General features: G+C 42.4%; 1 protein-coding gene across 2 annotated transcripts in view; it reads right to left on the bottom strand.

Moving 5' to 3' along the window:
* Positions 1–11,877, bottom strand: part of LOC122410162 (acetylcholine receptor subunit alpha-like) — a 97,791-nt gene extending 85,914 nt beyond the window's left edge. For both annotated transcript variants that reach the window (XR_006260869.1, XM_043418235.1), the window contains exon 1: positions 10,561–11,877. The gene's annotated coding sequence lies outside the window, so the exon portion shown is untranslated. The remainder of the gene's footprint in view (positions 1–10,560) is intronic.
* Between the last annotated feature and the right edge of the window lie 718 nt (positions 11,878–12,595).

The raw sequence follows: 12,595 nt of genomic DNA, 5'->3' as shown, positions 1-12,595 counted from the left end.
CTACTTTCAATATTTATTGAATTTTGCCTCCATCAGGATATTCCATTGGGAATATACGTGGATTATATATATAACGTGTGATGTCATCTGAAGAGGTTCTCTGACTGAGCACCTTTTTGAGTATACGGAGTACACGGCTCACCAGGAGATTCCACGAGGGACGATTCGCAGGCTTGTCTTGAAAGCCGAGAGTCAAAGGAATATCCTTTCGCTTCCGATTCAACGAGACCAACGACCTCACTGCGGGTGCGGTACTCGTTCAGAATTTTGTTGCGTACACACATAAATTTCATGCTGTTTTCCACCATTTGTGTACTGCACCATTGAAGGTTGATGTTGGTCAGAATTTTTTGGTTTTAATAATGAGCTCTGCCGGGGATCGATTCTTATTTGTTTTGTTCGCAATTTCTGTGTGTTTACAATCGATCGGAGTTTTGTACACTGAGAAAAAAATTTATTGATTCAATAGCAATTGATGTTAATGGAAGGTATTCCTTTCGCATGAGCGTATTTTTTGGTGGCGCTTATTGGGGCACTCGAAATTTAAACTTATTCCTAACCTCTGAGAAGTCGCAGCTTATTATAGGAAAAGCTTCTGCTTCTGCCATTTTTCCAACTTTTATCGATAATATCTCTTTTAAGCATTCGGTAACCCTTTATTTTTATTGTCTATTTAGTATGTGAATTATTTTATAGAAATTTGGTGATTATTGAATCTTCGTAAACTCCCGTATGAATTTTACGATTTTTGAAGATTTAATTCTTTATTAAATGTGTTCGATAACCTGACCTGAAATTTCGCCAATCTATTCGCGTGCACTTTTACTTTACTGTTATATTTAAAATTAGTTATTTGTGAAAGGAATACACCTTGACTACAATACTTCCGGAGAGAATGCATCTGCAATTTCATCTAAAATTATTTTATTCGTTTATTTTCTCAGTGATAATGTAAAAAAGTGGAAAAAAAATATGTTGTTTCCGCACTCGAAGGATAGTGATCGCGCGATAAGAAAAAGGAAAAAAGTGAAAGCGTCGAAGGGACGAAAATCACGAGAAAAACCGCAGGAGCAGCCGCCACTAATCGTGGATCTCGAATGATCCACGATTAAAACAAATGCGACTTACGATAGAATTCCGGTGTTCGCTCCATTCGTTCGCTTCCCAAGCGTATAGATAATCGTATGTTGTTTCAGGGGGCTCCGAAACAATGATAACGCGAGCGTAACAAAACCATCGCGGCGGGGCTGCACACACCGTGTAACCGCGTGCCCTATACCGAGCCGCATATTTTTTTCTCTCTCATTCGCTCCCGCACGGTTCATCCAACGATTCAAATGAAACCGACGCAACACAGATTCGCGCGAGATAATTGCATCGTAGCTAATTATCCCGGCTGTACGAGATCTCAAGCGTCGCGCAATAATGAAGCAAAACAATTATTATTGCACGAAATCCGAAGAGCGGTGCGATGATTATCGGCGATGGGAGCAATCGAGGTATCAAAACTGTGCATATACGAGCGCACGGCGAAGAATAGTCGCCTCTGTATGCATCCCTATACAGGAATAAATATCAACTATATACGCTGCAGTTTCTCGCGTCTAATCGATCATTGACCTCGTTTCATGGAAATACCCATTGACGCGATTGTAGCTATCTCTATCCACGGGGTGTGCATTTTATGCGATTACAGGGTGGTCCGGAGTCCAGGTGGATCTTACAAAGGGCGAGAGGACGATGGAGAGAGGATAATGGAACGGGGTCCGTGGCCGGTTGAGCTCAATTTAAAAAAAACGAAAATTTCCTGACGGATTTGAGTCGGAAAATCGTTCGGCTTTCTTCGCAGCTTCGCTCAATCGCTGTTGATTGAAAAAACACGCCTCTGGGTCTGCCTTTTTTAAAAGGACGCATGAAAAAGTTCTTATACGTTGAAATTACGCAATCCATTGCCACAGATCCAAAATACTCGCGTTTCTCAACTTCCAGAACACCCTGGCAAATATACCTCGACGACTGGGTGGCATAAAACAGATATAAGCGTTCCTATGTCGGTGAATTCGGTATATCTTCAACATCGATCAATAGTTCACGAATCGACTGCACATGCAATAGAGCCAACGTCAAGTGCCAGTTAACTTACTAAAAAAGTCAATACACGTCAGGATAGAAATGAGAAAGAAATTGTAGGCGGGAGTTTGCGAGACTGTGAGAAATTCGATTAATTGACGCGTTTTCCTTCAAGCGCGCATCATTCCTGCTCCAGAGGCTCTTTTTACGTTTGACCCTTTTCCATTTGTTTCGGGCAACGGACCCTTCTAGCATACGTCAATTAATCGAAAGCTCCAAACCTTTGGGAAGCTTTAAATCACAAAACGGTGGCAGACGATTTGAGCGAGTTGAAAATTTCGTCAAAGTCATAGATGCGTTTGCCGCGGTGAGGCATTAAGGGGTAAAAAGACTTTTGGAAAACTCGGTAATTACAAAATTTCAATGAAATTCGTGTCAAGAAGGTTGCAAACATTTTTTTTTCTTTTCGTCATCGAGCTCTGCGTGCTCTACGCGCATTCAGCTCTCGAAACGTAACTTTTTTCGCGTTATCGTAATGGAGTCTGAGTCGGTTCATTGGATGATCCAACAGAAATGAAGAATCTTTTAAGTCAATGGTGGTGTGTCACAAGGCTCGTTTATATGGAGCAGGAAACGAGAGATTTCTTTGTACCAATGAATGTAATTTCGAACGACATCAGGGCTCCGGTGCTCGAGTTATTTTCCTTCTTTTTCCCGATGTGAGACGTGCGACTGGATGCTATCTGAGAAATGTATGATTTACGAAGCGCCGAGAGGGAAAGAAAAGAATAAAGGATAAAAAGGGGGAGCAGCGCGCGAGTGGTAAATGGGAAAAAGCGGGATATCTTCAAAGACATTCCCCTTCCTCGAGGTCTTTTTTCCCGCCCCGTGATCCTTCGCAATATAAGCCGCGCACGAGGAAGACGAGCAAATTTAGCCCCAAGGCGTGAAAGGATTGAAAGGAAAAACGAGGAGAATCAAAAAGGCTGAGGTAAGTAAGAGCAAAGAGCAGGACTCGCGAGCGAATACTTGTGTGCACTTTTACTCATACACCCTCGAGCCATCAACGAAACACTTTAACGTTATTCATTAGTGGAAGATTGAACGAGAGAGAGAGAGAGAGTAAAAAGAGGTTTGAAGACCTTTGCTGTACTAAAACACCCCATCGACCCTCTCCTTGTTCTATGCATTCACAAATATTACTTTCTTCGTTACAGCCATTGGAGTATGAGGCTCACGTACGAGGCTTTGTACAGCAATACACTGGCGCACGCGCACCGACAACATTTTCGAGCTCAATTAATCACGGGAAACACTTGAAAGATTTTTCTTTTCATTAGTTTTCAAATTAACAGTGTTGCATCACTGAAAAATATACTGACACTGACTTTTCCTTGGCAAGTCATTTTTATTTCGTTCCATCCAATTTTTTCAGCAATTTTTAAAATATGATCATTTTTTCACTAACCCAACAAACTCGAAGGTTAAATATATATACTTTTCGATGAATTAATACCAACGAATGTTTTCTATTTTATTTATTTATTATTTATCTAGTCGCTTCATCAACTTTAGTCATCGATAGTATGGGGATGGTCTATTATACAGTTTTGTATTATTTGCGGTGCGAAAAACCTGGAAAATTTGGCTGTGGCCCATTGAGAAATTTCATTAAAAGTGGCTTTTTTGGGAACAACTTATATAAGTCGTTATCAGCAGCCATTAATCGAAAATTATCCTCAAAATGAAACGCAAGTTACGTGATTGACTAAAGAAAAAACAAATAAACATGAAAAATGCAGTGTGGGGGAAATTGCAACGTTTTTTGATGAAATTAAAAAAAGAAATAATTAACATATTTTCAATGCGTTGAGCTACGGAGTTCGTAGAGCTCGCGATTGAAAGAATCGTTGCCGCGACTCTGGAACATCCATTTTAGGTTATTCACGACGATATATCATTTTCATATTCAAACAAAATGAATTATATAAATGGGTGCTAGAAAATGTTTAAAAACAATTCAGAATAACCATATTTTAAAATAACACAATGCGCCAGTCTTACGAAAAACTTGCAGGATTGTTGTTCCTTTATTTTCTCACCGCCGGCGCTGGAGTAGATTCGCTTATCCTTTATTCGAAGGGTTTGCACGGAGCCCATAGCGGACAGGCTTTTAAGGGGATTTATCTATTTGCTTGCAATAATTGATTGTTTTGTGACACAAGTCGGTGGTTGTCAAGGCTAGTTTCAGTGAACTTGGTAGATCCAACCAACGCCTGCGTGTATCGGTAATTATCAGTGTAATTGACGTCTCATTATGAATCCATTTGTGAAAACGATGATCAGGCTGTTGGCCAAAATCACAGTTAGAACGTGGCCTATCGGTGCCCGGCCGTGTCTGTGTGTGTGTGTGTGTGTGTGCAAAACGATTTGAAAACCTCGAGGACCGCAACTGCATGGTTGAAGAGCTTGTAGCTCGTGGTCGCTGTATGCAGGGCGTTAGGGGGTGGTTGAAAGGCAAATAACCGCCGTTTGCAAACATCAAAGCAATCCCTTCGCGAAAGAGAGTGCGAGGGAGAGGGGGCCCCCGGAGTTGAGGGAGAAAGAGTATTCCTCGTGCGCCAGTTCCGGGCTTGCATAAAACACATAATGTGTGTATAACGATGGGCACGGGCGACCCATAAACTCGCTGCTTGCAAAGCCGTCTCATGCTCACGACACTTTCTCCTCTAAAGTGTAACTTTAACAGCTTTAATCACAGCAAATTCAACACGAATCTTTATAATTTTTCATCGATTTACATTTTTTTCGTATACTATTTTATACATCCACAGAGTATTTCGGCGCTCCAAGAAAGCATCATTTTGCACTCAAAAATCCCATCTATTATTCACCAAAGAAAAAACCGTCAAGCTTTCTCATCAAAAGCGAGCATCAGGTTTCGATAATGTTCCAAAGCTCTTTCGGGCCTTGCGGGTATCCAGCCTCGAAAAGAGCACAACCACCGGTGCTATCGGGATATAAAAAATTCACAACTCCGCGTCGCAAAGCAATAATAAGAAAGAATTTCTTAATATAGGTATAAGACATTTTACTTCCGTTAAGTGCGCTCACTCCGGCGAACACACGGGCATGTGTACAGGCGGGTTTGTAGTTGCGTGGGTGAAACGTGGCATCGAATGAAACCTGATGCTCGCACTCTGTGGAAGAAAAAATTACGTGGGAAAAGGAACGTGGCGTCTGCTTCAGAATTCGTGTTGCCCTAGCCTCAGCCGATGAGTAGATATTGCGAGGGACCAACAACGTTATACACACGGAGCAACACGTTTCTCGCACTTCTGAAAGTTTGCTACTGCGACACGTGTGTACAAACTGTTTTAGAAATGGCATCTGAAGTTTGGTGGGCTGTTAAATTTCGAACGTTCTGCGCGAAAATTTTAAATTTCCAAGTTCTCATGTCAATATAACGAACGTTCCAGCGACTCGAGGCACTCCTTGTATATAAACTGTTTTTATATATACGAGTGCATTTCCGTCTTTCTCCTCTTTCCACACGTGATCCGGACGGAGCTATTGCATAAGTTATAGGTTTTTGCCCTTCCTTGCTGCATGCCTCCCCATTTCAATCTTGCACTCCGCGTTCATCCACGAGGTCCGCACCCTGGACAGGAAGCGCGCTAATGTCCGGAAAATATGAAGGTGTGTCTGTGTGTGCCGCGGAGGAGAATCCGCGCGTCAGCTCTCCTCCTCCACCGCCCTGATCGTCGAGTTTCACCGGACTTGGAACAACGCAACGTATCCAGAAAGGGTAAAAAAAATTATTACAAAGCCGACGCTCGCTGCAGGCATGTTTCTTCACTGATCAACGTCGCAATCGGATCGCACCGGATCCGAGACTTTATCGAAATACCAATTGAAATGAGATTTAATTAAAAATCGACTCATCCAACGTAATCGCGCTCCATGTTTAATTTTTCATGAATTCTTCGTGGCTTCGGTGGAGCTTCGTACGAAGATATTCACCGAGAGAATTTCCTTTGTCCGTAAATTTCACAGTGTACACGTATATATATGAAGTGCGCGCGAGATAATCGAATTCGTCTGATACCGGGTAGCCTAGGGGGCTCGAAAAATTGAAAAATTCTCCTTTTTGTCCGACGGCATCGTCGAGGTGCGACTCCTTTACATTTTCTCCTTGCCACCCTTTACAATGGTACTGTATTATGCGCGTCGATGATTCGACCCCGCGTCGACACAGAGTACAAAGAACTCGAGGAGATCTACAGGAAAGACGTTTCTCGATAGCAGGTTGTCAGCAGAATGGTCCTTATCCTTCGGGGCTCGATACACGTTTAGTGTATTCAAAAAATGTTGTCACACATTTTTCCCAGCGACGAAACTTATTCTGCTTCTTTCAGGGGATCTAGAATGAGGGATGCGAAGGAAAAAAGGCATTTAGGATGAGCAAACGGTGGAGCTGGGACGTGCGAACTAAAATCGAAAGGATAAAATCCACCACGAGCTGCCATTAGGATTTTCTATGGGTCGCTTATACATGTGCGCCTGCAACGTTCGTTGCTTTTCCTCTTAGCCCGCCCCGTCCAAGTAAACTTTTCCACAAACTTTTCCACGCTCTACTTCGTCTCTATCCTTCCACTATCTCTCGCTCTTTCTCATTCCTTCAAAATTATTTCGAATGGAAGGAAGTTTCAGGCTTCGAAAGTGCGGCTAATAATACGATGCCTCGAAGAGCCACCTCGCTCGATCGTTTCTCAGATAATCTCTCTCTCAACGTTTTCCTCGAAAAATACGAGACGAAAACGTCTACGATTTTTCCACCTGAATTTCACAACTCTGTGGATATCCCAGTCGAGAAATAACGAGTTTCATTCTGTAAGCGCGCGCGCGTATGCGATAAGAGTTTAATGAGAGCAGTCTGCCTCGTTCCTGGGGGCAGCCGCACAATTTCGAGTAGATTTGTTCCTCAAAATTGTTGAAAAATCCATCGAAATTGCTCTCTCTCTCTCTTCATAAACCCTTGGCAGATTTCCTACGAAAATAGCTTGAAAAATGTGGTTTATTTTTCATTCGATGCAATCAAAAGTCTCAACCGAGCACTTTTTCTTGTTATCATTTACTCCTGCAACATCCTCAAGTTCATTCATGCCACTCTCCCCCTCTTTTCTTGCTTTCTCTCTTCGAGTCGTCCCTCGCTGTTTCTGTCCCTCTCCCTTGCTCGCGCACTGCGGTGTTTTAACCACACACCACTAAAGTACATAAGTTGGTGAGACATTCTATGATACACCGGCGTTCACGGTGAAAGCACCTGCAGTCTACTCATTCGGCTGGTACGCTCACGGAATTACTAAGCAGCCCCTTGTATGGCAAAAAGTACACGAATTTTAGTCTACAGAGGAGAGAGAGAGAGAGTGCATACATATGTGTGGGCTCGTGTAAATGGACCATCGGGTTCGTGGCACAAAACCAGGTGATTATACATTTTAAACGCTCGTATGTTTCGAGTCCATTAAACGTATATACACGTGTGCGCTTACGTAAAGTTCGAATTTTTCTTCTTTCTGGTTTTATATGTATTCTGTTTAGAACTTGATCGAGAATCCAAAAAAATGCTTCAAACAAAACTACAATCTTGTGGAATCGAGAAGAAACTTCCGGCGCATTTGAATGCGTTCGACAGCGCTTTTCCACAGCAGGGGGATTCGATAGGAGCTCGGTACAACTTCCGTTTTCCCCTTAATGCGCACGTCCGACTCTCCACCGGAATGGCTAAATAAGTAGAAAGAAAAAAACAGCTAGTTGAGATGTCGAGCTAAATAGAGAGCAAGGAGAATCCGCGTAAACGAATAAAGCAATGAGAGATCTGCTGCTTTGTGGTGGTCGAAACAAAAGTCGCGGAAGAAGAGAGAGCCTGGGGGGTCTACGAAAATTGATTTTCGGGTAAACGGCAAGTTACGTCGTTCGGATCTGACTCCGTATGTGGCTGAAGTTTATTTCTTCTTGCAAGAATCTTTCGACAACTTCCCACGATGAAAACTATATCGAAAAATAGCGCACGGTTTTCGTTGTCTTTGAAAAGTGATGAAATTTCGACAGCAGTTTTATCTGTTTTTCAAAAAAATAAGTTATCCGCCCAAACACAATAAACCATTCTCCGCGATTCCAACAAATTGTATATAGCTCACGAAATTCTGTAAAAATATCAGCGAACATTCGTCGGAATTGATTAATTAAAAATGAAAAATGAAGCTTAAATAAACATCGCATAACATGCGAGTAAACTTATGAACAACATTTTTCTAGAAGCAGAGGAGTGGAATAAAAGCAATCAAAAATGTAAAGCTTGTCCGAGAAAACAGGCGGCTGTCATCCCGACAGACTGGTAGGGAGTAAGAAAAGAATGATATTTTTGCTGGGCCATGGGGGAATCCAGAGAAACCTTGTGAACTTTGCTCCCCCCCACCGTCCCACCGTTTTTTCTCTCCATCTCTTTTTTGTCAGAAGCAGAAACGTTTGTCTATATAAGAACGTTGGCAGGATATACAATCGCGCGGAACTCTTGGAGCCCGGAAAAATAGAGGGATGCGAATTAAATATATAAAATGATGATAAAAAAAAATCGTACTCTCTTCTCTTGCTTCCGTAGGGTCATCTCGAAATCCCTGCGCGCACAAATTACATATGTGCTTGGTCAGTGAAATCCAAGCTTTTCAATCGTTCTTCGATAAACTCTTTCGTCCTCGCACACATATATAAGTACGTGCACTCGGCAGGGACTCCCAAGTGGCAAAATTCACTGTCTCCGATCCGCTCTTATACGATCTGAACTGCACCTCCCATCCATTTTTCCAAAACTTTGAAAAATTTATTCGAATCTGATTCGTACATTTTTTTGAACGACTATTTTTTTTGTTGTTTTTAATGTTGGCCAAATAGAATTCTTGGCTTCCTTCAAGGTAGCTTATGCACGAAACGATTTTCTTAAGAAAGTCTTGAAATTTACAGAAAGTTTGAATGGCTAGTTGACTGACACCCACGTCAAATTTTAAAGGGTTCGTTTTATTGATTGTTGAGATAAACGTGTTTAAATACGAAGAGAAATAGACAGAATTATAGGAACTATGTCAAAAAAATCGTTTTTCTTTATAACGAATAAACACTTCTTACAAAGTTTATGAAAAATGTACACAATAACAATGAAGTATATAAATGAAGGTTTGGGTAAAAATTCGAGACGATTGTCTTATTAATAGTAAAGATATATTACTTTTTGTTAATACTTTTTTCTTGATCCCCCTTTGCGCTCTCTAACGCGATTTTTGACATAAAAGAACTATGGTATTTTCGCCAGGGGCGAATGAAATTTGGAGTTTGGTCAGTGATGAATCCCCGATTAATGAATAATGGCTTGTAATTTCATTCGCCAAGAGATAAGTTGAAAAAATGTATTTAAAATTTGGAATTAATAACTCTGACGGGAATTAAAAGTAATTATATCTTTAATTAGGGAGTAAAACTCGATCCAATTTATTTACCCATAAAATGTGATCCTTCGGGCATGATCTACCTTGAGGGGAATTACTCCGCCTCGAATTTCATATTCGTTGAAGAGTCTTTTCATTGTTTTTTAACCAGTTACAATTGCTTTCATAATTAGCGACGCTGTCGCATCTGTTTCCCCGAAAAACCTCCTTAAATCCCCCTCAACTGGGATCTCCGTATCTTTTAATTATTTTTCTAAATTGTTTTCTGGGATAATTTACGACGATACTAAAAACGAATGTACGGACGTATAAGCCACGTTACGGCCGGAATAAAATTTCCTACGCGACTCTAACCGCGACTAACTGCTGCATGTACCGACACCAAAATGTCCTGTATCTTCCATGTATACGTACATGATTTTTTTTATTCATATATAGGACTCGTTTAAACGCTCCCCAGGTGTGTTTTCGTCGGCTACACGACGGTTGGACCGGAGCTCGAGCTGTGCTACTGCCGCCCGCGCCCCGCCGCTCCGCGGGTGTGTTGGCTTCGCGTTAAATTACGTTTCGCGCGAAATTTAGTTATCCATTGATACGCCTCCGAGGCTTTTTCCTCGGACGAAGCTTCGTCATTTTTCAATTTTACGATTAAGATTTCTCACATTCGCTCGGCCGTGGCTTTTCAAAAGAAACTATAAAAAATGATAAATCTCAGCGATATATATATTTTCGCGTTTAACCTCATAATGACGCTTGTTGCGTTACATCGTTCAATTGAAAATGAAATTAATTGACGAATCAATTGTCGAAAAATTCTTCCGATATATCCTCGGTCCTCGGTTTGGTCGTAATATTTATACCGAAATGTGTGTCAAAGGACACGCCTACTTTCCTTAGTTTTCTCAAAGCAATGAGCTTTTCGATAAAGTTTGAGGAAGCAACAAACGACTGAAAGGTATTTTAAAAGCTGCTGATAAGTTCGACTGACCTGCCGTTTCGTTCCGGATATTTTTGGGATGCACGCACGTTGAAGAAAGTTCGGTGTTGGTTTGCGAGTAGACGAGGAGTCCGTGACGCCTATATCGTTCGGTGCTCGCGTGTCTTTTAACCTTAAATCCCAGTAGCAACGTTATCGCATTTTCCGTAGGTTGATTCGCTCGTACCTCGAGGAATTTCTCGGTGCATCGTGCACATGCGTCCCCAAATCGAGCACACAGAAATACACAGGGTAACCGCACAGAAACACAAGAGGAACACAGAGAGGCACGACGAACGGTGAAAGTATGCAGCGTTCGCGATTACGCGGTTAATTATTCGAGGATGCAGGAGCGAGGAGGGGCGCGGGGGGGGGGAGGAGGAGGCGGCACCAATGATCGAATAAATAAATAAATAAATAAATAAGGGTGGAAAATTAGTGGGAGGGAAGTGTGTCAGCGTGACAGCGATTTGTCCGACATATGTATATATTCACAGATATATATAAATATATACGAGTTTTTCGTCGCGAGCGTACAGCTGGTGCTGCTGCAGCAGCAGCACGATTTTAATCCCCTGACGAGAGCGAACGATCCCCCTCCCTCCACCCCGGCTTAAATTCAGCACAGCTGTAGAATTTCAAGGGGTCGCGCGGACCGCCCGATAATATTTTCTACCTTAAATTCGCCACAAATACACAGCACACGAACTTTCAAGTGATTTCAAAGAGGTGTCATTACCATGGAAAAGGATGCTTTTATTTGGACGATAAACATTTCATTCTCGCGAGAGTTTTCCCTCGCGTCTGACCAACACGGAGCTGCACTACTGTCCCAATGTGATTTTTCGTCTTTCGATCTATCAAGCTCTCCCCTTTTGTGACGACCCTCTCGCACTCTTCGATGAGCCTCCTCTGTAGACTTGTTCTCGTGAAAGTCAATCGGGAGAAAGCACTATGAGAATGGAAACGAGTTTAAGGCCGTGCGACACGAGGATCGTCCGAGAGCGCGACCAAACGAACGATACACAATCCGGCCGAGAGGAAAGCACCAACGAAAAAAACTCGCGAGCGACGATTCTTGACGAGGGCTGCTGGCCGAGCGCCTCACAGTTTCTTCTTTTTTCTTTTTTTCTCAATTTTTCAATAATTTCCCATTCTTTCATCCCATCTTCCTTCCTTCGCTGTGCTTTTTCTTATCGCTTTTCCCCACTGGCGAGCCTCCCGCGATCTCGTGCTCCTCTCGTAATCCGTTCTCTCTGTCTGCTCGAGCAAAACCACGCTCTCGCCTTGTTCCCTCAACGCTCCTCTCGACGCAACCACCGCCCTCGCGCGCCCTCGCCCTCGCCCTCGCCCGACAACGATGACGCCGTTTTCATCGGGGAAACAGCCACTGGTGGGGAAGAAACGGGGTACGCAGGGCAAGAAGGGTGCTCAACACACCACCGCGCCGCCGCCGTACAGTCACGTGCCAACTTTTACCACGCAAACTCCGTATTCATCCCCACACGGCACGGTCCATTCTCCCCCGTTTCCCAAAACCTCGCACTCTTCCCTCCTCTCGCCCCTATGGAGCGAGCTTTCTCTCCAGCTCTCTCTCTCTCTCTCTCTCCCCCTTCTCCCTTTCACTCTTTTCCAGATTATAGTGGAATCGTATCGTAAAAATAAAACGAAGATCGAATTAAACGAAGTTGCCAAAATTCGGTTAATATCTACAATACTCACTTTTGCTAAAAAGCATGAGACGTTTTTTTTAAATAAACATTTTATTCAAAATTTCTTTTTTAAATGTGAAAAAAATCGGGAAGGGGATTGGCAGGAAAATGAAAATACGAAATAAGGAAAAGTACCCGGGGGATCGCACACACGTTAAAAGTGTTCCGAACACTCGAGTCTCTGAACTTTTTAAGAAATTGAAATTTCCTTCATATAAACAAAATTGCGTGTTTTCTTTACCTTCCCCATTCTTAAAATTAATCGCAACATCATTTTTTATCAATAGTACGCGTTACCGCGAAGAAATTGTAATTTCATTAGAGTTTTTTCCAAA

Source organism: Venturia canescens, chromosome 4 (genome assembly GCF_019457755.1).
Source record: "Venturia canescens isolate UGA chromosome 4, ASM1945775v1, whole genome shotgun sequence".
Classification (NCBI taxonomy): domain Eukaryota; kingdom Metazoa; phylum Arthropoda; class Insecta; order Hymenoptera; family Ichneumonidae; genus Venturia; species Venturia canescens.
The sequence above is the reverse complement of the archived record's forward strand: the minus strand, read 5'-3'. Positions and strand labels throughout refer to the sequence as shown.